The sequence below is a fragment of the Protopterus annectens genome, chromosome 1.part1 (genome assembly GCF_019279795.1).
Source record: "Protopterus annectens isolate FY-2018-M chromosome 1.part1, PAN1.0, whole genome shotgun sequence".
NCBI lineage: Eukaryota > Metazoa > Chordata > Ceratodontiformes > Protopteridae > Protopterus > Protopterus annectens.
This window is the reverse complement of record NC_056726.1, coordinates 1,970,802,097-1,970,829,098: the sequence shown is the minus strand read 5'-3', so window position 1 is coordinate 1,970,829,098 and position 27,002 is coordinate 1,970,802,097. Positions and strand designations below refer to the sequence as shown.

Below are 27,002 nucleotides of genomic sequence, written 5' to 3'. Positions count from 1 at the left end.
TCCAAATGGAAATGCTCCTGCTTTCACCCCACATAAAAAACTGGGTTCCCACTAGGCTCTCCTATCTCCCACTCCACTATACTCTCTTACTTATTCTTATTGCTCCAAAGATCCAGAACTAGCAGACTCCAAGCATGTAAATATTGTAATCATCTGGGGAAAAAATGTTTAACTTTGTAGCTTCTATTGTATTGTATTCCTGATGGAGCTTTTTCTCACCTTGTATTTTAACCTTTATTGTATTGTATGTCACTTTGTAATCTGATTTGTACTTTAACCTTTATTGTATTGAATTGCTGATGGAGCTTTTCTCCCCTTGTATGTTGACCTTTATTGTATTGTATTGCTTATGGAGCTTTTCTCCCCAGTCCTCCACGAAAATGGGCACTTCTTGGCCCAGTGGACTTCCCTGGTAATCAAACTGATAATAATAATAATAATAATAAATAAATAACTTCCTCCTTGCTAATCCATTGTACTTCATGATTCACTATCCCTACATCATCCAACCTTCTCTCCCTCTCATTCTCTTCATTCAACAACCCCTCAAAGTACTCTTTCCATCTCCTCAACACACTCTCCTCACTTGTGAGTATGTTTCCCTCATTATCCTTTATCACCTTTACCTGCTGTACATCTTTCCTAGCTTGGTCCCTCTGTCTAGCCAATCGGTACAGGTCCTTTTCTCCCTCCTTAGTGTCCAACCTTTCATATAACTCTTCAAATGCCTTATCCTTAGCCTTCGCCACCTCTCTCTTTGCCATGCACCTCATCTCCTTATACTCCTGTCTACTTTCTTCATCTCTCTGACAATCCCACTTCTTCTTCGCCAGCCTCTTCCTCTGTATACTCTCCTGTACTTCCTCATTCCACCACCATGTCTCCTTGTCATCCTTCCTCTGTCCCGATGTGATACCAAGCACCTTTCTAGCTGTCTCCCTTACTAGCTCTGCTGTAGTTACCCAGCTATTTGGTAACTCTTCACTGCCACCCAGTGCCTGTCTTAACTCAACCCTGAACTCCAACTCACAATTACCCTTGTTCAATTTCCACCATTTGATCCTTGGTGCTGCCCTCACACTCCTCCTCCTCTTCTTGATCACAAACGTCATCCTACAAACCACCATCCTATGCTGCCTAACTACACTTTATCTGGTCACCACTTTAGAGTCTCCAATCTCCTTCAGACTGGCACTTCTACATAAGATATAATCCACCTGTGTGCATCTTCCTCCACTCTTGTATGTCACCCTATGCTCCTCCCTCTTGTTAAAATACATATTCACCACAGCCATGTCCATCCTTTTCGCAAAATCCACTACCGTCTGACCCTCTGCATTCCTTTGTTTAACACCATACCTACCTATCACTTCCTCATCTCCTCTGTTCCCTTCACCAACATGCCCATTGAAATCTGCTCCAATCACCACTCTCTCACCCTTGGGTACAGTCATCACCAATTCATCCAATTCACTCCAAAATTTTTCTTTCTCATCCATTGCACACCCAACTTGTGGAGCATATGTACTAACAACATTCATCATTACACCATCAAATTCTAGCTTTATAAACATCACTCTATCCAACATTCTTTTCACCTCCAAAACACTCTTAGCATACTGTTCCTTCAGAATAACTCCTACGCCATTTCTCCTCCCATCCACACCATGATAAAACAATTTGAACCCACCTCAGATACACCTAGCCTTACTCCCCTTCCATCTGGTCTCTTGCAAACACAATATACCAACCTTACTTCTGTCCATCATATCAGCTAGCTCTCTCCCTATACCAGTCATACTGCCAACATTCAAAGTTCCAACCCTCACTACCACAGTCCTAGCCTTTCTCCTCTCTTCCTGCCTTCAGCCATGCCTTCCGCCTCTTCTCCTTCAGCCAACAGTAGCCCAATTTCCACCAGCACCCCATTGGCTAACAGTACTGATGGCGGTCGTTGTTAACCAGGGCCTCGACCGATCCGGTATGGAAATATTTACTGGTGACTGCATGAAATGATTTGGCAAAGTTTTACGCCGGATGCCCTTCCTGACGCAACCCTCCCCATTTATCTGGGCTTGGGACCGGTACAAAGAAATTCACTGGCTTGTGCATCCCCAGTGCCTGGGTAAATAAATATAAAAGTAATAATAATAATAATAATAATAATAATAATAATAATAATAATAATAATAATAATAATAATGATAATAAAGAGAAAATAAAAAAGAAACAGTATGAAGTGAGATGACCTAAAATTGAAAATTAGGGATTAAAAGAATGAATCACTACCTTAGTACCTTTTGAGTCCATATATACTTGAGGTCCTGGGAAACAAAATGACAACTGAACATTAAGCTTATTAACTATTGACTCCATATTGACCTAAAGTCCTGGGGAACTTAGGGATCCAGAAATGTGTTCTAATTTCACAGTATAAATGATGGTCTAGTTTTCTTAGAGTTAGTATGCATTTAATAGACCCTGATGTGTTTAGGCCAGGGTATTTGTTCACTTGGAACCTAATTTGCCATTCAAGTTCCAGTTTTTCTAGTCTGTCATTGGTTTTGCCTTCATATGGATCTCCGGTTAGCTGTTCGATGATGAGGAAGAAAAATGTGTGGCCTGGATTATTGTTTGCATGCTTCACTAAAGCACAATTGGGTGAGTCCTGTCTGTTGTTTATGTAATGCTTTGCAAACTTTTTAAGTTTATTGATAGTTTTGCTGATGTAAAAAGCCTGGCATTTTTGGCACTGTGATTTATAAACCACAAATGCGGTGCTGCAGTTTCTGTAGGATTGACATATGTAGAATTTTTTTTTGTTATAAGTGCAGTAAAAACCATCTTTGCCACTCATATATTGGCAATACTCACAATAAGATAGACTACAAGGAAAGGTGCCTCATGGAAGCTCTGGGGTTATTGGGTTGCTATTATATTCAACAAAGTCATGAATGTTCCTATTCCTTCTGACAGGTTCATACTAGGCTAACTGCCCTTGCGAGCCATTTTAAACCTAACCAATTATCCCTTGTGAGACTCAAACTCTGCACGTTGTGTTTGTAAGGCAAGCACCTTAACCATTAGGCCACCCTAGGTTTAGGTGGAAGTGTTTTGCTGAGAGTGTTATTATCCTGGGTAATAATGCAATTTTCAGTGATGGTTTTCTTGACCTCTTGAAAGTCCATACAATACCTCATAATCATACTGATGTTATGTTTTTGCCCTTTCATTGCTGTTTTTCCTGAGCTGCCTGTGGGGTCCTGGGTTGTGGAGGCTGATGTTATCAGGAAAGTTCAGATCCATGGTTTTGTTGAAAATAATTGGGTCTAGTATTCCTTTAATAAGTTTTGAACTGTATCCTCTGATGAGAAAGTCCTTTTCTAAGTCTACGATGTTCCTAGTAGAGTCATCCAGTTCTTTAGATACCTCATGCCATCTCAAGCCTTGGGATTTGATGACGTTTATTTTAGTCTTAAAGGGATGCATGTTATTTTGGTTCAGAAGTAGGCTGACTCTGGATGGTTTGTGGCATAAATTGTTGGTAATTTTGTTTTTAACAGATAATTTGTTGACTTGAACATCAAAGAAATTTACCGTTTCTTTATTGTGGTTAGTGGTGAATATGAGGAACGGGGTGGATTTGTCATTATATTGTAAGAACTCACCAAGTTGGTTCTCATTTCCATTCCAAATGATGAAAATGGAGTAATACTTCTAATTTGAGATGTAAATTGTTCCCATGGCTCTTACAGGTAACCATAGAATTTTTAGTTTTACGTTTTGATTGTTACCTCCTCTGCCCACAACCGTCTTAGTTATTAACATCCTTATGAGAACATGGTATTTTGGCTTACTAAAATTATATCTACAGTTTACTGTATTAAAACTCTCATTCTGCATTGCTAAGTTTCAGCACTTAGAATCTAGGTCCATTCTGTGCATATATAAACAACCTATATTACACATTGAACTGATCACAAAATAAACAGTCTCCTTTTGTGATCAGTCAAGAACAAAAAAAAAACTAATCCTACTTTCAGGTATACTTTGTCTGAAAAGTAGTGCTGTTAGGGAAAGAATTTTCATAAAATAATTCTTGGGATTAAAAATGATTACAGCAGGCTCTAGCCAATTCTGATTCAAAAACTACCCTAGCACAGTTCTTTAACTCGAGGAGGTGCAGGATCACAAAGAGTTCTCTCTCTCTCTCTCTCTTTTTTCTTTGTCTCTGGCCTATTGTAAATGTAAATGAGGCATTCTGTGGAGAAGCATATGATAATGAGTCATGTGCATGCCCTGGAAATGACTGCAGTAAGTGACTTATGCAGTTGAACGATTCATAGAACTACTTGTCCACATAAATCATCACCAACAGCTGCATTAAATAACATGACCAAAAGCTCACGGTTACCCAATGCTTTCAATGGGCGAGATCATGCTAGAAGTAAGTGCAGATGAGTTTACTGAATAAGTATTGTTGGGGGGTGCATGCGTATATGTGTGCAGCTGCTTGCGTGACTGTATGCAGTGTTATGAATGGTCTCAGGTGAGTGCGTGTGGGTTGGGGATAGCTGTTTGAGTGTTCACAATAGGGGGTTAGACTGAGGAGAGGCAGGGTAGGTGTGCATGTGCTGTATGAGTGAATAGGAGGGTTTCCATGTATGTGCCTAGGCAGTGTATGGCTGCCATGCCTGTAAATTCTCCTTGCCTAATGACAAAGTCCTGCAAACCTTTAGGGGACACTATAGACACTGGGAATTTTTAACTATTACCCAAGTCACATACAACAGTAATATAATTACAGGTTTTGCAGTGCAAACATTTTATGAACAATAAGTATGAAACTCTAACATCTGGCATTTGTTGACTGACTACAAGCATTGCATTTGTTACTAAGAAGGACAGTAGAACCATAAGAGACAATGTCACAAATGTTCTGTAAACTCAGAGACAGGCAAAGATAGGAAGGTGTCTGTGTGTGTGTGTGTGTATGTGTGTGTGTGTGTGTGTGTGTGTGTGTGTGTGTGTGTGTGTGTGTGTGTGTGTGTGTGTGTGTGTGTGTGTGTTTTGAATGTGGGTATGTGCATGAAGGAATGAATAAGGGGGTGCCTCTGCCAACAGAAAGCATGGGCCACTGACAATGATCACCACAGCAAAATGCAGTAATCGTGTAGTGATTCAGAAACATACAATTTAGCCAATAATGGGTTCTTTCTTCATTGCAGCTAATGTGTCCCTGAATTACAGGTCTCTGTGATTGCATTAAAGGGTCTTTTCTAGCGTAGCTTTACCAAATGTAGCTGAGCCATTTCTGAAAGCTAAATGCCAAAAAGTGTATAGTCATACCCTTTGGCAAAAACAACGTGCCCACAAATTACCACATAGGTGGTAACCCATTAAGTACAGAGAAAGTAATTAGGGATCTGGGGACCCAAGTTGATAGCAATCTCTCCTTTGACAACCACATTGCCAAAGTGGTTAGAAAGACCTTCTACATAGCCCACCTCATCATGAAAGGATTCACATCTAGATCAAGAGAGGTAATCGTGCCCGTTTATTCATCCCTCATCAGGCCCATCATAGAATACAATGCCCCCTTTGGGATGTACCTTACCCGAAACCTGCAGCAATTAGAAAGACCCCAAAAGTACCTCACCAGGAGGATCAAGGGACTCAAACAGATGCCATATGCTGCTCGGTTCAAAAAACTCCAGCTCTACTCAGTTGCATACCGCCTACTTCGAGGCGATCTATGCCTGACAAATAAAGCTATGTCCAACCCAGAATTAATGGACATGCTCCACCTCAGTAAATCTAAATTCCTTAAAGCCATGCACTCGAGGGACTTGAACCTCAGCATAGAAATAAATAGAACATGCTGGAGGGACAGATTCATAACCAGAGGCTCCCTTCGCTCTGAAATAGAATTCCAATTCATGTTAGGCAGAGCACCTCACTGACTCTCTTCAAGAAGAATCTTGATGAGTGGATGGGGGATCGTAGGTTTGTCCCGGGGATTACTTCCGTGTCAGTATTAGACAGAGGCACAGTAAACTAAACTTTAAAAAGGGCACAGTATACTCAAATCAAGGGGTGGCGTAAGCCAAACACAATCGGGCTAGGCTTATAAATGCCCCAGGGCAGATAGCCTAGTATGAACCTATGAACCTATGAATTCTGGCCAAAGTGTAAATAAAGTGCGCATGTGTGTGCATAAATATATATATATATATATATATATATATATATATATATATATATATATATATATTCTGGTGTCATTCAAAGGGGATCCAATGTCTGTCTGCCTGGGATGACATGCTGGACAAGCCACGCTGCTTCGCAAGGGACGGCTTGCACTTGTCACCCCTGGGATTCCGGATTTTGGCAAAGGCTCTTGCCACCCCCATAGTGCCTTTTTTAGGCAAGGCTCAAATTCTAAACCTACCACCCTAGAACAAAACAAAGAAAAAAAAAACTAAGGGTAATGCTGCTCAATGCCAGAAGTCTCAACCTCAAGATGCACGCACTCGAGGCCCTTCTCAGTATGGAGAACATCGATGTCTGTGCTGTGACAGAAACCTGGTTCAAGGCTCCTGAGAGCACCCCAGCACTATCAGGTTTTACCTCATATCATGCGTTCCGCCCCAAAACCCGGACAATACCAAGAAAGGAGGAGGGGTATCCATATTCATCAAGGACACCCACACCTCAAGATTGGTGGCATCGCACGATGCATCGGAAACCATCCAGGTGGAATTAACCATAGGCAAGACTGCTCTGCAATTTGTAGCATGTTACAGGCCACCCTCGCAAACTCAGGAACCTCATATGGCCTTCCTGAAAACACTGGAGGATAAATGTATCTCCGAACACCATCATACTAGGTGACTTCAACTACCCTAATATAGACTGGGAACACTACTCAAGCCCAAACACTCTAGCCCAAAAGTTCCTGGAATTCATAAACTCAAATGCCATGGAACAACTAGTCACCATCCCCACAAGAGGAGAAAACATACTTGATCTCATCATCACGAACATGGGAGCACAATGTTCAACGCCAGAAGTATACCCCTCACTGGTGAGATCTGATCACAAACTAATCTCGCTGGAGGTCCTCATCCCGCCCCACCGAAATGAAAAAGACCACAGTAAAGAACTTCTCGAAAGCCGAATTCACACTTCTAAAGACTAGTGTGGTCTCCTTTAAGGCCCCTGAGCCGGTGGTTAACATTACTCAAACCGCTGAATCACTTACAAATGCCTTCTACCAGCACCTGCAGGGCTGCATGGATCAGGCAATCCCAAGCAAAACAAAGACTCTTTGTACCAAAGGCAAGCGTCCAGTCTGGTGGACCCCAGCCATAAACAAACTCTACAACAAAAGGAGAAAGCTACTACAAGATAGAGCAAAATCCTTAAAAGGTAAGACACCGCTGATCACTATAAGTAAAAAGCTAAGAGCTCTCATAAAATCATCCAAAGCTAATTTTGAGAAAAAATAGCTAAGGACTCTAAAGACAACCATAAGGCATTCTTTAGCTATGTCAGAAACCTAGGAGGAAACTCCCAGATATGCTCAGAATTAGTTCAAAATGATGTGAAGATTACTGATCCTACAGACATTGCCAACATACTGGCTGACAGGTTCAGTGCAAACTCCCCCCCCCCCTAAAGGAGAGATATCTATACCAAATGATTGTAGCCCCCCAAACATCTCTAACGCCCAGGTGAGAACTGCTCTCTCCAAGGCAAAGAACACAGCATCCATGGGACCTGATGGTGTCCCCGGCTGTGTGCTCCATGAACTCAACGAGGAATTAAACCCACAGTTAGGACAGCTGTTTAATCTTAGTCTCACCTCCGGATACGTACCCAGGGAGTGGCGCACAGCGACTGTGGTCCCACTCCACAAAGGCGGTGCCTCCACCGACCCTGGAAGTTACCTTCCCATTAGCTTGACAAGCCTTATCTGCAAAGCCATGGAGAGGATCATAATGGATCTCATAAATAAAGACATAGGGAACTTGCAGACTTTGGATCCAATCCAGCTTGGCTTTGTCAAAGGCAGATCATGCCTTCTAAACTTGGTTGACTTTTTCGAAACAGTCACCAAGGCCATTGACGAGGGAAAGGCAGTCCATACAGCCTACCTAGACCTGGCGAAGGCTTTTGATACAATACCTCACTCGGGTATCATTGAAAAACTCATCAACTTAAATGTAAACCCATACATTACAAGATGGGTTGCAAACTGGCTGAGTGACAGAACCCACAGGGTCAGAGTTGCTGGCGCCATGTCAGACTCAGAGCCTGTCACAAGTGGTGTCCCACAGGGCTCAGTCCTGGGCCCACTCTTGTTTGGCATCTACTTTTCTGAAGTGCAAGCAAACACAGGAGGGTTATGGCTGGCAAAGTTTGCAGATGACTGCAAACTGGGTGCCGTAGTTGAAAACACATCCGACACAGATATCCTTCAGAAGGGTCTCACAGAAACGGATAACTGGTGCCAGAGCCATGGCCTAAAGTTAAATGCCAAGAAATGCATAGTCATACCCTTTGGGAAAAATAAGGTTACCCCTAGCTACCATATAGGTGACAATCCCCTGAACACAGAAGAAGTTATTAGGGACCTGGGAACCCAGGTTGACAGTAGCCTTTCATTCGACACTCATATTGCTAAAGTAGTTAGGAAGACCTTCTACATTGCCCACCTTATCATGAAGGGATTCACATCTAGATCAAGGGAAGTCATAGTCTCCCTATACTCATCACTCATCAGACCAATGATCGAGTACAATGCCCCATTCGGAATGTATCTGACCCGACACTTGCAGCAGCTGGAGAGGCCACAAAAGTTCCTCACCAAAAGGATAAAGGGTCTCAAAATCTGTATTATGCTGCCCGACTGAAAGAACTCCAGTTATATTCAGTTGCTTACCGCTTGCTCAGAGGTGACCTATGCCTGACATACAAGGCCATGTCAAACCCAGATTTGATGAACATGCTTCATCTCAAAAATCTAGATCCCTCAGAGCCACAAGGGCGGAGACTTAAACCTCGACGCGGTTATTAATAGGACGTGCTGGAGGGATAGATTCATCACCCAAAGACCCCTATGCTGTGGAACAAAATCCCGGTTTATGTGAGGCAGAGCACCTCACTGGCCTTGTTCAAGAGGAATCTTGACCAATGGATGGGAGATCGCAGATACACCCCAGGGGTTACCTCAGTGTCACTGCTTGACAGAGGCACAGCAAAATAATGGGCATAGTTTCTCCAAACTAAAGGGGTGGCGCAAGCCACAAAACTATGGGCTAGGCTTATAAATGCCCTCGGGCAGATAGCCTAGTATGAACCTATGAACCTATATATATATATATATATATATATATATATATATATATATATATATATATATGTAGCTATAGATGTATATGTGGAAGTAATACATATAGTAAATAGCTATAGATATGTATGTGGAAGTATACACCCAATCTAACTCACCACTTCCCAAACTACATCTTCAGCCCAATACCAGGAACCTGAAAAAGTGGCAGCACTTAAAAGAAACAACCTTAAAACCTCCATCATTAACCAAAACACTTCAACAAATGACCATGAGATAACTATAGAAATAGATCTCAATCACTCCTCCTCATTGGCAATTATCTTGGGCTACATCCCACCTACTTATAACTCCATTAAATTCAAAACATGCCTAGAACTACATTTCTCCAACATACCAAGTCCATGTAAAATATAATAATTATGGAAGATTTAAATGTTAACCTCCCAACAACCATATCTACCAAAGTTACAGACACACTTACCAACATAGGCCTCTCACAGATAATAAAAGAATCCACAAGACCCAACATACTCTCGGGTAATCACTCACATTTAGAACTACTCATAAATAACTCCAGAAACTTGATATCAAATATTAACATTCACCCTCCAACATTGAGTGACTATTCCCCTCTCTCTTTCACATTCTTGTCTGAAATGCTAAACTAACTGCAATTCTAATCTCATTCAGAACAAAGTCAGAAAAAGAAAGTACAGACATCCTAAAAGTGGAATTCTGTACTTTCTTTTTCTGACTTTGTTCTGAATGAGATTAGAATTGCAGTTAGTTTAGCATTTCAGACAAGAATGTGAAAGAGAGAGGGGAATAGTCACTCAATGTTGGAGGGTGAATGTTAATATTTGATATCAAGTTTCTGGAGTTATTTATGAGTAGTTCTAAATGTGAGTGATTACCTGAGAGTATGTTGGGTCTTGTGGATTCTTTTATTATCTGTGAGAGGCCTATGTCGGTAAGTGTGTCAAAACAGCACTATCAATTAATTGCTTCCACACAACTAAAATCCCTTTGCAAACCTAGAGACACAGTATGGATGAAATGGAAACAAACTCCCACATTAGAAAACCAGAGCACATTCATTAACCTTTGAAACCTAGACATCTCCCAGCCCCCTGCTTGTAAATAGTCACTCAAGCTCCTGCCTACACGTCCATAGATTCATAGATTGTTCCTAGGTTAGTGACCCAGGGAACTTTCTAAGTGAGGCCAAGTTTTCCTGAAAGAATAATGACATCCTGTATCCAAATAGGATATTGAGGGCCAGGCATTTTAAAGCTACCTCTGTGCATAAGGGCCAAGGGTACCAGGCCAGGTGTAAATTTCCTGTTCCCCATCCACTCGTCTAGGTTGAACTTACGTTGGGTAATAGACAAACTCAGCTTCTCATGGAGGGGGATCCTGTTCCATAGGAGGGGCAGTCTCTGGAAGATTCTCTCCAGCATGTTCTTTTTAACTCACAGACAAAATTCAGGTCCCTAGACCTTATATTTCTGGTAATGCTTGACCTACAAATATGCAGTAGATTCAAGTCTGGGGTTTGTGGATACCTTGTAAGCCAGGCCATCCCTCGGCAATCTATAGGAGAATGAGTAGACAAAAGGGGTCTATATCACATTATCAAAAACTGAAAATATCGAATGGCTGAAATGTCGAATATGCCATTCAACAAAATGTTTTTGTGAGATTGCGGTACAGTGAGGATCAGAAAAATTTCCCTTTCCTCACTATAGTGCGATCTCGGAGCTGGAATATATAATTAGCGGGGGGTGTGGGGGGCACAGCCCCACACAAGAATGGTTTCGATGAACGGCATATTCGACATTTCATCCGTTCGATATTTTCACATTTTGATAATGTGATACAGACATGACAAAAGGGCTTCAAGATACTCTGTGTAAGGCAGGTTTGTTATGCCTTGTATTATTTTTGTAAGGACCCTCTGAGGTCACTCTAGTTGGCTATGCCTGGTCAAGTACATACCTAAGGGAGCATTGTACTCTATGCTTTGTCTGATTAGGGGAAGAGTGCAATGGGATAATGACCTCTTTGGACCTAGACGGTAAGCCTTTACTTATAAGCTGAGTAACAAAAAAAGGATTTCCTCACCACTGTGGACACATGGTACTCAAAGGTAAGGCTACTGCCTATGTGGGTACCCAGATCCCTGACCACTGGGTCAACTCTTAGGGGGCATATTATCAACATGGTAATTAGCTGGGATGGTTGACTTCTAAAAGGGTACAATTATGCATTTCTTAACAATGAGTATAATGCCATACCTTTGACACCATTTGTTAGATGGGACTTCTTCAAGGGGAGTCAATGATAACCCACATTTTGCAATTATCTGCACACTTAGTCAAACATAAACCTTCAGTATTTGCTTCCATTTCAGAGAAATAGATGCCAAAAAGGAACACACCCAGTACTGAGCCCTGAGGAACTCCTCTAGTGACTGTCCTCTTGGTGGAGCTGGCCTCATCTATTTTGACCTCCTGGGTCCTATCTGTAAGCAAGTTGGCTATCCAGTGGGTGACAAAAGGGTTTATATCTAAATTAGTGAGGTTGTTTATAATGCCTGAGTGGGGTATTTTATCAAATGCTTTGGCCAGATTGAGGTAAGCTGTGTGCACAATCTTGCCGTCATCGATTGCTTTTGTGACCCTCTCAAAGAAGTCTAGTAGATTTAATAGGCATTACCTTTAACAAAGGTTGGCAATGGCCTCCAGTTTAGTGTGAGTGATACCATTTACATTAAGTTCCACCCATTGTTGCATATTTCCTCCGAGGTTACGGACATAGCTGTCAAAAGCTTTGTGGTTGTCCTTTGCTTGAGAAACTATTTTTTCTTTAAATTTAGCCATTGAAGTATTACTTTACCCTTTTAGCTGCTGGTTTATATTGGTCAGGAGGCTTTTAGTATGTTGGGCTTTGTTCCTCCTGCTCTTAGCCAAGAATGTTTTTTCTTTTATTGTATAACCCATTGATATTGTGATTCCACCAGGATGGCTTGTCTTTTGAGTTTGTCTTAATATCAGTGGGCATGGTACACTCTATACATCTATAAGTATGGCTATACAGGGATTTATAAAAAGCTCAGCATATGTTATGGTGTTTTCTGGGTTTGGGGGTGCTTGGAATTTAGCCAAAATGTCACTTAGTAGAGAGAGGTTAACTTTGGAATAGTTCCTATAGGTTTTGGTTCACTGGGTCCCCGGATTTAATTTTTATTTCAAGAACTATTACCTTATGGTCAGATATGACAAGCAAAGGCATTACATTGGGTGATGACCATTGCATCCTATGTCCATCAGTACAAGGTCAATAATGTTTCAACCCCTGGTAGGAGAATGAACCAATAGAGGGGTAGTTGAGATCCTCCATGAATATTGTATTGGGTTGAATGGTGAGAGGCTCCAGTATACTGAGATTGAGATAGGTAGTACGAGTTTCCTGGGACATGATGGGGGACCTATAGGCTGCAGGAATATGATATAAGACCTATTAGTGAGTTACACATGTAGGAGTTCTAGTGGGAAATACATCTTAACTTGTCTGGATGTGAGGTTGTTTTTAATATAGACTGATACTCATCCGCCTTTAGTTCCCTGCTGTACAGTAGCTGGTCTGAAGGTGTGAAAGACATTATAACCTTGCATTTTCAGGATACTCTCCAACTTTAAACCATGTTTCTGTTACAATACAGATGTCTACACTCTCCAGGGATAGGAAGGTTTGCAGGGAGTGGAGTTTCTTTTTAAGACTTCTAGTATTAAGCAGTACCACCTTCAGATATTCCTTCATAGATTTAGTTAAGTTGGGAAGTTCATCAGTTTTTCATTGCCTAAAAAAGGCATTATGGGGGTGGGAAAGGTCTTCATCAATATCCAAATGCCTAGAGGAGATAAGTACAGACCTTCTCTGGCAAAGCAACAAGGTCTGTCAAGCATGTCTTCCCAGGCTGTTAGATATTGTACCCACTTGGTTTAATACCAAAAGCTAAGCCAGTTATTCTTATCAATCATTTTCTGTTGGCAGCGTGGTATCATCCTTGGAGAAGGTAGTATGCTGCTCAGTGCTAGGTCATAAGAGACATAATCAGTGAGCTTGATCATGTCTTGCTTCATATAGTGAAAGGAGGTAAGTCTCAGGTCATTAACACCCAAATGGACTATTAGAGCATCATAGTGGTTCCTGGGCTTTAATGACTAAGTGCCTGTGTGACTTGATCGATCATAGCCCCTGGAATGGCAGCTAACTGTGAATCTTTCCTTACTCGGTCTGGTGAGGGGGATATCAGTATGCCTCACTATAGAATCACCGGTAACCAGAAAATTTGACTGTGTGCTGGTTTGCCTTAAGGACTTAGCAGTATTGATATTGGATACTGTGTATGGTGCTTTAATGGACTGTTTACATGACAGCTGAGGACCCTTTTTTTTGATTGTGCTGGCAGCAGGTCATAGTGTTTTAAGAAGGTTACCTGAAAGTGCCTCAGCATAAGTAGTTTTATGTTTAGGGTCTTTACACTGTGCAGTAGATGTGGCGTAAGTGTCATTGACAACATCTATCGGTTTAGTATTGGTTGTATGAGAGAGTTCTGCCTCCAAAGTCAAAGTGTATTTATACCGCTTGCATATTTTATATGTTTTATTAAGAATAAGTGGGCTGTCAGTGTACATGAGGCAAGTGATACAATGCCTCAGAATACTCATCTCAACCTGACTGGCCACAGAGACAGTCAGGAAGTGCATATCCATACCTACTGCTCTACTAGGGAGGAGCAAGGGAAATTGCTGAATAATTCAAAAAGACAAGGAACTTGATGAGCAACTCTCAGCTATGTGCAAACTAGCGCTAGTAGCTAAAAAAAATTTGTCTAGACATTATGGGTATTTTACGGGAAATTTACAATGTGAGAGATCAGTATCTACACAGATTACAAGGGGGAATTACACTGCAAGATACTGATGAGTGCAGAGTTCCCTGCTAGGCGATGGTACACAGTGAGAAGCAGTTCTAACCAAATACTGTAAAAAAAGGTCGAAGTGCAGATATTCAACACAGAAATAATTAAGGCAGCCGTGACAAAAGCAATGCAAAAAACATGTTCCAAGCAGTGATTATGTTCATAGAAGTCTTAGCTTGCTTGAAGGTTATGAGACAACCGTTGTAGAACTGTGACACTTAAATAGCAGAGGAGATTCAATAAAAATAACAAAAACAAGGCCCTGTGGCCAATCAAAAACAGCACACTCTTATTTCCTTTACACAATCCTGGACTAGAAAATGACTCTACTCTCACTAAAGTGGAACCAAGGCAGCTCTAACTAAATACTATAAAGAAGGTCACAAGTGTAGATTTTCAAAACATAAACACTCAATTAATCCAGCTGTGACAAAAATAATGTGAGAAACAAGTACCAAAATGGTGGATATGGCAATGTAAGCCTTAGCTTTTGTAGAGTTTAACAGAAACCAACAACACTCTTCTCAAATAGTGTGGTCACCAAATGCCTCACAGCTCATAAAATAATAGGCACAATAAGGCTTCAACAGCAATTCCCCACTCAAAAGGGAGGAGGCTACCATCTCATCCCACAAGAGTGTAGACTACAGACCCTCTTAATGTAGAATAACTGGTTTGGAGCCCAAGGGCTTAAACCAGAACTGAGACACTTTTAGAATAACAGACACAATAAGCCTTCAGCTGGCAATTTCCAACTCAGAAAGGTGTAAGCTACTTTCCTTGTCACAAGACCATAGACCACAAACCTTCCTAGGGTAAGATAACTAGTTTGGAGCCTGAGTGCTTAAATCAGAGCTAAGAGGTTTAGAATAACACTTACAATGTAATCCAGCTAATAGCAAACAGTAATAAATGCAGCAGATTACAAAGGAGCACTTTACGAATATTCAGCAAAAAACTAAATAAAATAGGAAAAAGTAGAAATAGAGTAAAGTTAGCTGAATAAAGTGCAGTTTTTGTAAGTAAGTGGGAAGGTAGGAAACAGAATATAATTCAAGTTTAAGAGACTAAGGGGGAGGACCTTCCCACATGATCTTTTAGTCCTCAGTAGAATGAACTGATGAAGTGAGGCTGGGAGGAGTGTCTAAAGTCAGCTTTACAGTAGGAGAGGCCAACTCAAAAGACACCAAATTTAAAAGGACAACAGGAGCAGGACAGGTAGGTGTGAAAAATCAAATTCAGACAGAAATCAGCAATAGTCAGGCAGAGACAATGAGTTACATAGCACTACAGCTAAATAAAGATGCCATTAAATATTTGTAGTTAAATGAGGAATGCTATTTCTCAGCTCCTCCACTAATTAGCTGGATGTTATTCACTGTCTGGAGAAGAATTATCTTCTAACTGACCCTAGCCAAGACCTCTTAAAACTGAAAAAAAAAAATGCAATATGAGTAATAATAAAAAAATGGAAATCACCAAACCTTAAATTAATAACTCCAAAAATCAAATGCAAACAGAGATAGCAAGAGTCAAGCATGGGGACATCAAGTCACACAGCAATACACAGTTCTAAGGGTACACCAGAACTTGTCAGAAATTTGGAATGTATGGCTAGGCTTAAAAAGGCCCCAGTGATCATTAGCCTAGTACACACCTATGAACCTATAAAAAAGCTACAAGGTAATGCAAAGGTAACTCACTCCAAAATCAACAACGTAAACTGAAACATGACACAAAACAGTTCTGGATCCTAGTTAATAATATTACAGGCTTAAAAAAGCAGAAAAAAATAACTGAAGACAATTATCTTCCTCCAACTTCATGACCACTCCACGCCAATGAGTTCCTAACACAATTCAGCACTCTCAACCCCTCAAATAATGCCAGTTATTCACACCCCCCACCCTACACTCCATATTCTACCTCTATATCACCACCATCATCACAAAAGAAATACTGAAATTTATGGACCAAATTTCAACAGATATCCCCCTCCAGATGTAATGGTCTCATTGTGGTTTATTCTGTTATGTAAAGACTGTGTAAAAACCTCTGCATGACTCAAAACTATGTTATCTTTGAATGAAACACGACACAACTGGACCTATATGCAGAGAAACAAAATTAAAGGATGCTAAAGACTTCCAGCTCATATCCATACAATCAACTCTTAGCAAGCTACTAGAAAAAATATTTATATAACTTGCCAATTATATAAATATATTCAGACCTGACCCCCTATCAAAACAGATTTTGGTAATATCAAATCACTATGACAGCCTTATATACAGTCACAGATGGCATACTTCAAGTCATGAATAATGGCAAACTTACAGGCACTATATTCATCAGCCTCACAGAGGCCTTTGACACAGCTGACCACAGCCTTCCCTGTCGCAACTGGTGTAAATTCATATCCACAATACAGGTGAGCTTTAGCAGCATATACACTAAAACTGAAATGATACAGAAAAGATTAGCATGAACACTGTGCAAGGATAACACAAATTTGTGAAGTATTCCATATTCGGGGTTGACAGTTGGCATAGTGGTTAAGGTGTTTACCTCCCAGTCACAAGGTACAGGGACTGATTCCCATCTTTGAAGAAAATAGGCTAGGCTTAAAATGGCTCACAAGGACAGCTAGCATAGTACTTCCCTATGATCACCCTACTGTTTAACTCTCTACTCACAGCTGAAATCAGTTCTAACACCCTATCCTGTTTCCAAAATGAAATTTAAAGATCAAATTGGTAAGTCCACCTCCAGCACTCCCTCCTCACCCAATGAGTAGCCCCAAGGCTCTAACCTTTTGCCCCTACTTTTTTCTAACCAACCTTACACACACATCCATTATACTTTATACCAATGACATTACAGAGCTCAAGCCTCACACACTACTGTTAAAAAGCAACTGGAGAAACACTTTTCCTCCATCTCCAACTCGCATACAAACAACAATTTAGTCTCTAAAACAAAAAAAAACAATGATCTTTGGGACAAGACCCTAACACTCCACCATCCTGCAACATTGGGCCAAACCAGATAAACAACAAGAACAAATCAGGTATCTGATTCTAACAAATTTTAAACTTCCAAAACCATAACAATACTCCCATGTAAAAAAATCAGCTCAGTTTTCCCTAGAAGGTAAAAAAATTCCATGAGGAAATGGATCTTACTGGAACAACTTGAGTACAGCCTACCTGCCATTATCAATGCATCAATGAAAACACTTTTCTCCCTCCAAGTCACAGCTAATCCCATCTGTAAATGAATTATCTTAACACACCAAAGACGCACCAAAGACAGGATAATTGCATAAGCCAAGCTAAGACTAAACTGCTGCAAATAAAACAAAAATGTGCTCTTCTCCTATGCTCTCTTACATACATATTAATAAACAACAAGGCATTCTACCTTTTTGCTAGAACACTCAGCTGGAAAAAAAGCAGCCTCAAATCATGAAACTGCATAAATGTATCCATTCCAAAATACAAACTTCACTTCACCAAACACAGTTTCTCCATAATGGTATCTCGAACCTGGGAATTGATCCCTGCAGACATCAGAAAAACAAGTTCCTTCCCCAAATTCAGAAAGGAACACATCAAGCTCCAATTCAAAGATGCCACATGCCAATCTTTTTCCCCAGAGCATAACCTGATAGCCACCTGTTTCTCTCCAAACACAAACTGACACACATTTTGTGACTCACAAGAATAGACATCATCATCAACCCTCTTTTTTCCCGATTTTCTACATGAGGTTGGGGTGTTGGGTCAACTGTAGCCATCTCTCTCAGTTCAGTGCCATTCTCCCACTTTCTTCAACAGTTATGCCTAACTGTCACAGGTCTTTTCCCATACAGTTCATCCATTCCTTTTCTGGACACCCTTGTTTCCTTTTGCCTTCTTCCAATCTCTTTGAAATCATCTTCACCATGTGCAAGAACTAACATAGTCTATTCTTTTTAACCTTCCCTGAAACTGGAGCTATTTTGGATTCTGCTGTGCTCTGGTGTCCTCATTTCTTCACCCCACAGTGTACATCCTACCACCAATATCAGGCACTTCATTTGCCTCACCTCTAGTTTCATTAGCTGCTCCATCTTCACTGCTCGGTTTTCTGTGCCACACATTAGTAGTGGTTTCACCACAGTTTTGTACACATTTCTTTTCAGCTTCTTTGGCATGCTTCTGTCACACATTACCTCTGTGCCAGTTGGCTGCAGATCCTGTGAGTCTAGCTCCTCATTCAGGCTTTCCTTTTTCTCAGCCACCCTTCCCAAATACTTGAAGCTGTTAATGTGTTCCACTATTTTCCCTTCTATCTCAATTTTTATCTTCATCGGATTTCCCCATTTGCTGCCATGACAGCTGTTTTGACCATACTCAGTTTCATCATGTGTGCCTACAGTTTTGTATTCTATTTCCCTATCATTTGATAAAGTTATTGTTCAGAGTCTGCTTACAATGTTACTTCATCTGCATACAGCAGCTTTGTTGATCTGTCCTGTCTGACATTTGCTGATTTAGTCCACAGCAAATATAAACAGCAGCATGCACAACTCTGAACTGTACAGATTTTCACAGAATGCTCATATTTTTACCGCATATTTTTACTCTGTTCCTCATAAAAATTGTGCTTTTTTTGACAAATCACTGGTATGTTCTAAGGATTAAAGTCACCAAATAATGACACATATTTGAGTTTCAGAAAATGCATGCTAACACAAATCCTGTTATTCTAGCAACTTTCTAAGTTTATAAAAGCAATATTTAAAATGTATCCTTATGTTTAGGCCTTTGTCCCCCCATTATGTCAGTCTTTGTCCAGATTTCTCGGGTTAAGAGGTTGAGAGGTATGAGGAGCAGGCTAAGAGCTGAAACCTGGAAAGGCCGCAGAAATACCTCACTAAAAGAATCACAGGCCTGAAGCAGATGCCCTATGCTGACCACCTTAAAAAACTCCAGCTATACTCTGTTGCATATCATCTACTCAGAGACGATCTCTGCTTAACATACAAGGCCATGTCAAACCCAGAGCTGTTGGACATGTTACACTTAAAGAAATCCCAATCCCTCAGAGCCACACGCTCCAGGGATCTAAACCTTGTCATCACAATAAACAAAACATGCTGGAGGGATAGGTTCCTGACCCAGACACTCCCCAGACTCTGGAATAGATTGTCCATACATGTCAAGCAGAGTGCTTCTTTGGACTTCTTCAAAAGAAACCTTGACGATTGGATGGGAGAAAGGAAATTCACCCCGGGGATCACGTCAGTCACCCTGCTAGACAGGGGTCCAGGGAAGTAAATAGTTTGGGAAGAAATAGCCAGGGAATTGTTATGGCTAGGCTTGTATAAGCCCTAGGGCTGATAGCCTAGTACCAACCTATGAACCTATGAACCTGATGAACACCCGCCACTACTGGAAACCCCTCTGTGAGTCCGAACACTGTTCATATGTGGGCCATTGGGTCCCTATTCATAGGCTGTACTACCAATGTTACTGGGACTTCAAACCTTCACAGGACTGCCAAATCAGGTTTCTTGGAATCTTGTCATATTTTGTCTCCAAGTCCAGGAATGACCAGTTGGACTATTTCCTCATCTCTAGCTTTTTCTCCACCATCTATCTCACTACAGACATTGGGTCACTTGTGCTGCATCCTGATCTGAATACAAACTACTCATCTCCCAGCTTACCTGCTGCTACTCGCGTATTTATTAGTCCCACTCTCCAACACTTTCATGCAGTCTGAGAGGAGTTTGATATCTCTGTACTGCCCCCAGTTGTGAATGTCCATTTGTTCTTGTACACTAGCATTAGAATGTTTGTAACCAGTCATATGGAATTCAGTTTTCTCTCCATACTGCTATGAGTACCCTCTGGAGCCATTTTTCCTGTAACTAACCCAACATTTTGATCATATCTGTTGTGACTTCATCTGAACCTTACAGTGCTGGCTCTTCTTCTTCTTCCTTCGTAGACTGTGTCTGGGGTAGTACAGATTATGTGAAGTTTGCTTCATTTATAAGCTGATGAAATTATGTCTAACATCTGCCTTTGATGTCCCATGGACTGGTGAGCAGGTTGTTCCTACCATCTTTTATGAAGGGAGTCACATGACTATTTTCTTTATCTTTTTGTCTTTGCCTTGCAACTTGAGAGATCTTATTTGTGTCTTCTGATGAGTCACCTTGCAGGAGCTGGTAGAGTGCTTCTAATGCCTTGTTCTTTACTGTTGTGACTGCTGCTCTCTTAGCCTCTTTGTTTACCAACTTGTATTCCTTCTTAGCTTGGTCCATCTTTTCTATCTCCCGATTTTTCCTGGAATCATTTTCTTCTTATGATAACATCCTTGACTTTTGCATTCTACCATCAGCCTTCCTTATGTACCTTATTTCCATATCTAGCTAAGACACATACTGGTTGTATAGTCTTCAGACATGCTGTTTTAAGACACTGCCATTCTTCTTCAACTCCACCTGTTTAGGTTCATAGGTAGGTACTAGGCTATTGGCCCAAGGGCCTATATAAGCCTAGCCAAAAAATGTACCCTGGCTTTCGCCACCCAAGAAAATTATTTTCCTGTGCCCCTGTCGAGCAGAGCCACAGAAGTAATCCCTGGGGTGAATTTCCCATTTCCCATCCAATCATCAAGATTTTTCTTGAAGAGTACTAATGAGGAGCTCTGTTTGACATAGATACATAGTCTGTTCCAGAGTATGGGAAGTCTCTGGGACAGGAATCTATCCCTCCTGCATGTTCTGTTTATTGTGGTGACAAGGTTTAGGTCCCTAAAGCGTGTAGCTTGGAGGGATTGGGATTTCTTTAAGTTGAGCATGTCCAACAGCTCTGGGTTTGACATAGCTTTGTATGTTAGGCAGAGATCGCCCCTGAGTAGGTGATATGCGATGGAGTAAAGCTGTAGTTTTTTGAGACTGTCTGCGTAGGGCATCTGTTTGAGGCCAGTAATCCTCTTTGTGAGGTATTTCTGTGGTCTTTCCAGTTGTTGTAGATGTCTTGTGAGGTACATACCAAAAGGGGTGTTGTACTCTATAATGGGTCTAATGAGTGATGAATAGAGGGGAACAATGACCTCTTTTTTTCTGGATGAGAATCCTTTTGTGATGAGATGAGCCATGTAGAAGGATTTCCTGACCACTTTGCCGATGTGATTATCAAAGGAGAGACTACTGTCCACCTGTGTCCCAAGGTCTCTTATCACATTTTTGGCATTAAGTAGACTACCAGCTATGTGGTAGTTCATGGGTACAGAGTTTTTACCAAAGGGGATGACAATACACTTTTTGGCATTGAGCTTCAGGCCATGGCTTTGACACCAGGTATCTGTCTCAGTGAGGCCCTTTTGTAGTTTGTACACATCGTTAGGAGTTTTGATTATGGCTCCTAGTTTGCAGTCATCTGCAGACTTTGTTAGCCAAAGACCTTCTGTATTAGCCTGCACTTCAGAGAAGTAGATACCAAACAGGAGAGGACCCAGGACTGAACCCTGTGGTATTCCACTTGTCACTGGTCTGAAGTCAGATTTGGAATCCTCTACTTTCACAGTGTGGGTTCTGTCCATGAGCCAGTTGGCAACCCATCTTGTGACATAGGGATTTATACCTAGTTTAGTGAGCTTATCTATAATTCCAGAGTGGGAGATGGTGTTGAAAGCCTTGGCAAGATCTAGATAAGCTGTGTGAACCATTTTACCCTTATCTATGGCTTTGGTGACTGCTTGAGTTTGTAGATTACCAATGTCTTTGTTTATGAGTTCCATGATGATACGTTCCATGGCCTTGCAGACCAGGCTCATCAGGCTAATGGGGCGGTAGTTCCCGGGGTACATTGTGGCTCCCCTTTGTGGAGTGGGATAACCGTCGCGGTGCACCATTCAGTGGGTACAAAGCCTGAGGTGAGGCTATGATTGAACATGGTACTTAGGAAGGGTGCCAGTTCATTCTGTAGTTCATGTAGAACGCAGCCTTGGATATTGTCAGGCCCCATGGATGCTGTGTTCTTGGCTTTGGAGAGTGTGTTTTTTACCTGTGCAGCCATGATTATAGGAACTTTGCATTCTTCCGGAATAGAGATGGGCCCTCTAGGGGGTGAGAGGGGGGTAAAGTTAGCACTGAACCTATCTGCTAGGATGTTGGCAATATCATATTTAGTGCCATTGTGCTGTAACTCAGAGCAGATCTGAGTGTTCCCACTGAGATTATTGACATAGCTATAGAATGCTTTGTGGCTGTCTTTAGAGTCAGTGGCAATTTTGTTTTTGTAATTAGCTTTGGAGGATTTTATGAGGGATCTCAGCTTCTTACTGAGGTTGATCAGTGAGTTCCTCCAGTCATGGGATTTTACTCTTTTTTTGCAACAGTTTCTTTCTTCTGTTGTAGAGTTTGTTTATGGCAGAGGACCACCAGATTGGCTTCCTTTTTTTGGAAGATACCATCTTGGTTCTATTAGGGATAGCATGATCCATGCACTTGTGTAAGTGCTTATAAAGTGCATTTGTGTTGGATTCAGCAGTCATACCTCTATTGTCCGCCTGCATGGGTGTCATGAAGTTTGCCACTTCTGTCTTAAGAAGTGTAAAGATGGCTTTGGAGAAGATTTTTACTATGGTTTCCCTAATTGGGGGTGGGGGTGGGATGTGGATGTCTAGGCTGATTAGCTTGTGGTCGGATCTGACCAACGAGGAACTGACCTCTGGTGTGGAACACCGGTTTCCCATGTTGGTAATGACCAGGTCTAGGATATTGCTGCCCCTTGTGGGGGTGTGAATAAGTTGATCGAAGGCGTTGGAATTTATGAATTCTAGAAAATGTTGAGCAAAAGAGTTGGCACATGAATAGTTTTCCCAGTTAATGGTGGGGTAGTTGAAATCGCCCATTATTAGGGTGTTGAGCTGTACCCTAATACTTTCCAGTGTATCAAGAAATGAGGAGTGGGAATCCTGGGGCATGGTGGGGGTTCTGTAGCAAGCTACAATTTGGATTGCGGTCTTGCCCAGAGTTAGTTGCACTTGGATAATCTCGGATGCATTATGCTGTGCAACTAGCCTGGAGGTGTGGATATCCTTAATGAATATGGACATGCCTCTGCCTTTAGTGCTTCGTTCTGGGTTAGCTGGCCAAAAGGTATGGTATGAATTGTAGCCTGGTAATGCAGGGGTGCTCTCTGGAGCTTTGAACCAGGTCTGTGTCACTGCACAGATGTCAATGTTCTCCATTTTAAGGAGTGCCTCGAGTGAGTGCATTTTGAGGTTTAGACTTCTAGCATTGAGTAGCATTACCCTCAGATTTTGCTTGTTTGTACCTGTTACAGTGGTGAATTTGTCATTTGAACCTTGCCTAAAAAAGGCACTATAGGGGTGGCAAGAACCTTTGCCAGTATCCGGAATCCTAAGGGTGACAGCTGCAGACCATCTCCGGCAAAGCATTGTGGTCTGTCGATCATGTTGTCCCAGGCAGACAAATACTGGACCCCCTTAGAATGACACCAGAATCTTAGCCAATTGTTGAAGTCAATCATTTTGTCCTTGTACTGTGGTATCATTCTGGGTGATGGCAGGATGCTACTCAAGGTTAGGGTCATACCTGCCTGGGATACAAGATCGGAGAGCTCCTCCATGTCTCTTTTCATGTAGTCCAGGGAGGTACGCCTCAGGTCATTCACACCATCATGGACAATGACATTGTCATATTTGTACTTATTGTGGAGTGACCTGAGCGCATGCGTTATGTGGCGGATCCTGGCACCTGACAGGCAGCTGACAGTTTCCTCTTCCTTTTCTTCCTGAGGTGCTAGAGTCCTAACAATTTCTTTGAACTCCTGTGCTTTTACTCCATTCAACTTCCAGGTCTTCTGCCTAGTGTCTATTGACCATAGACCCTTCTCTAACCACTGCTTCCAGCTACCAGTGATTTATGCTGTGGGATGACTTTGCAACCTCAGATTCTACCCCAGTGCCCTTTCCTAACTAAGAGGATGTCTACCTGAGTTGCATGTTGTCCACTCATATGAGATCTTGTGATTGTCTCTCTTGCTGAACCATTTGGCCACCGTTAAGCCATTTGCCAGAAAGAAGTCTTCAATATCCTGTCTTTTATTCCTTTTGTCCCACCCAATAGGATCCTGACGCTCATAATATGTTCTGTCTGCCCTGTATGAGCATTCAGGTCCCCCATTATCAACATCAACTCATGTTGTCCTGCTTTATCTAGTAGGTCCTGCAACTGCTGCCTGAATGCACTATTTTCCCTGCTATCACAACCCTCTTGTGGTGCATAGGCAGAGATTATGAATAGCGTCCTTTGCTTACACTGGAATCTAACTGCTATGAGACTGTCACTAATTCTGATGACATCTCTTACTGCCCTCAGAAGACTCTCTCAATACAATTCAAACACCATTTCTAGTTTGTGCTCCCCATGCATAGTAGGCTCTAGATCCCAAGCCAAGTAGCTTTGTTGTACTGCCCTTCCATCTTGTCTACTGGATACATAGATTTCCGGCCTCCTCATTACCATCATATCATCCATTTCGAAGCTGTATTCTGTCAGTGAGCCTATACCAAGAGTAGCAAACCTTAGTTCTTGTTTGTCAACTTGATTGGTTTTGCAACCAACTTTCACTCAACAGAGCTATCTTAGGTAACCTAAGCTAGGCATCTGGACACCAGCCAGCCAGTAGCTTACTGACCCAGGGATAATTGGGTTTATGGTTGGTACACACAGAAACATAGTCCTCTGCCACCATTAGCACAGGTCCCTGGTATAAGCCCGATCTTCAATGCACTTATCATGGGCAAATAAATGCCCATGCCCATTTTTTTGGTGACATTAGAAAATATGAATAAATCCTAGAGCCGATTTTAACACCATCAACTTGCTAGCTCGAAGACAGCTCGCAGTCTGTGATCCATGTTCTCCTACATAAAGGATATTGCACATCGCAGTTGATACTGAAAGCTCTTGGTCTATTTAACTCTTTCCCTGATGGACACCACTTAGATTCTGTACTGCTGCCACCTCTATTCATTTTTTTTTAGGGGGGGGGTCTAAGGTAGACACAGGAAGAACAATCAAACTCTACACAGGAATTGAAAACAAGTCAGGATCGAACTGTGAACTTTTCAAAAGGGAGACAAATCACACGTGAAAGTGTTTTTCTTACTATTTAGTTTTGTAGTAATTATGCTCTCATAATGTAAAGTGGGTTCTTTGCTTCTAAAATATAGAGTTTTCACTTTAGTTTCTTAAATGGAACTACATTTATCAACATTAACCAACTTTTATTTGTATTTTGGCATGCTGAGCAGCTGCCAGGTACATTTGATTCTGAGTCATGTGGTCCTACATTTTGATGATGCACTTGTTGTAGTGTGTAGTGAATAGACTTGTTTTCTGTAGTTAGCAGCAGAGTTCTTCAAAGTCACACAGACTGCAGCAGAATCACTCAGTCACTCAGATAATCAGACAATAAAACAATAACTAACTAAGTGCATTTCTGTTCAAATAAGAAATAATGAAAGAGAAATTGAAACTAAGACGGCTAGCAATGAGTATAATGGTTGGCATGCAATGTAATAACACAGATATAACTATATAATAAGTAGTTTTCTAAGATGGGATAGCCACGATCATAAGTTAGGTTTGCACTTTCATAGGCATTTACTTGGCAAGCAACCAGGAGACTATCACAAATTCTCAGTTGCCCAGAAGAGCTGTTTAAGTGACTTCCTCAAGGTCACAAAGTAGGCAAATGGAGGAGGGAGATTCAAACCCTGTGCCCTTCATACAGGAAGCAGCGAACAAGTCAAAACTTTAGCCCTCTGTGCTGTATCTGGGTTAATTCATCCACATCTATAGCGTTACTTGTGCAAGGCCCCGTATGCTACGCACTTTTTCCTTTTCCTCTGTATGGAGATTGCTAAACTTAAGTTTCCCCTCTTTCATATCTAACTGCTTAGTGCGCATTGCAACTCTTAGGACATTAACCCACTTTTCCATCTTACCTTTAAAATCTGCAATATCTAGTCCAAGACAAGAGCTATTGGACAGCCCATATTCTGCCTCTCAGTAGTCATCTTGGAATTACAGTTTCTGTTTTGCCCCTGGTGAGAGAAGGAGTAAACGGACATTTTTTCCTGGAGACTGGTGATCACCAGAAAGCCTAATAATTGCTTCATAGGTGCCAGCTTGGAATTTCTGCTTATATTTTGATCCTTGTGAGAGAAAGAACAGAGTGCATTGATTTCTGACTGTTTCTGGTTAGACAGTGAGTGTCTGTGTTGGCCCTTCCTGGCTGGTCTGGTTGCTATTCAAGACATCTACCAAAAAGATTACAACAAGCCTACAGAGCCTTGCATCATCTGGAACAAGACTGTCGATCACCAAACAGTCTTTGGCCTGTTTCTCATCTTTGGATTGGTGTTACTGTTTTGCTTCTGGTGAGAGAAGAAGCAAAGGAACATTGTATTATAGCAGAATGAAGCTGTGGTGAAACCAGCACTAGCAGCAGCCAGACAGTAGCCAATCAGGCAAATCCTCTTTTTTCATCATTCTTGACAATGATAATCCTTTCTCTTCACTAGTACGGCTTAATTAGCTGTTGTCTAACCCAACTTCAG

General features: G+C 41.5%; 1 pseudogene; it reads left to right on the top strand.

Moving 5' to 3' along the window:
- Window positions 1-16,778: 16,778 nt before the first annotated feature.
- Window positions 16,779-16,879, top strand: LOC122817311 (annotated as a pseudogene).
- Window positions 16,880-27,002: the final 10,123 nt, after the last annotated feature.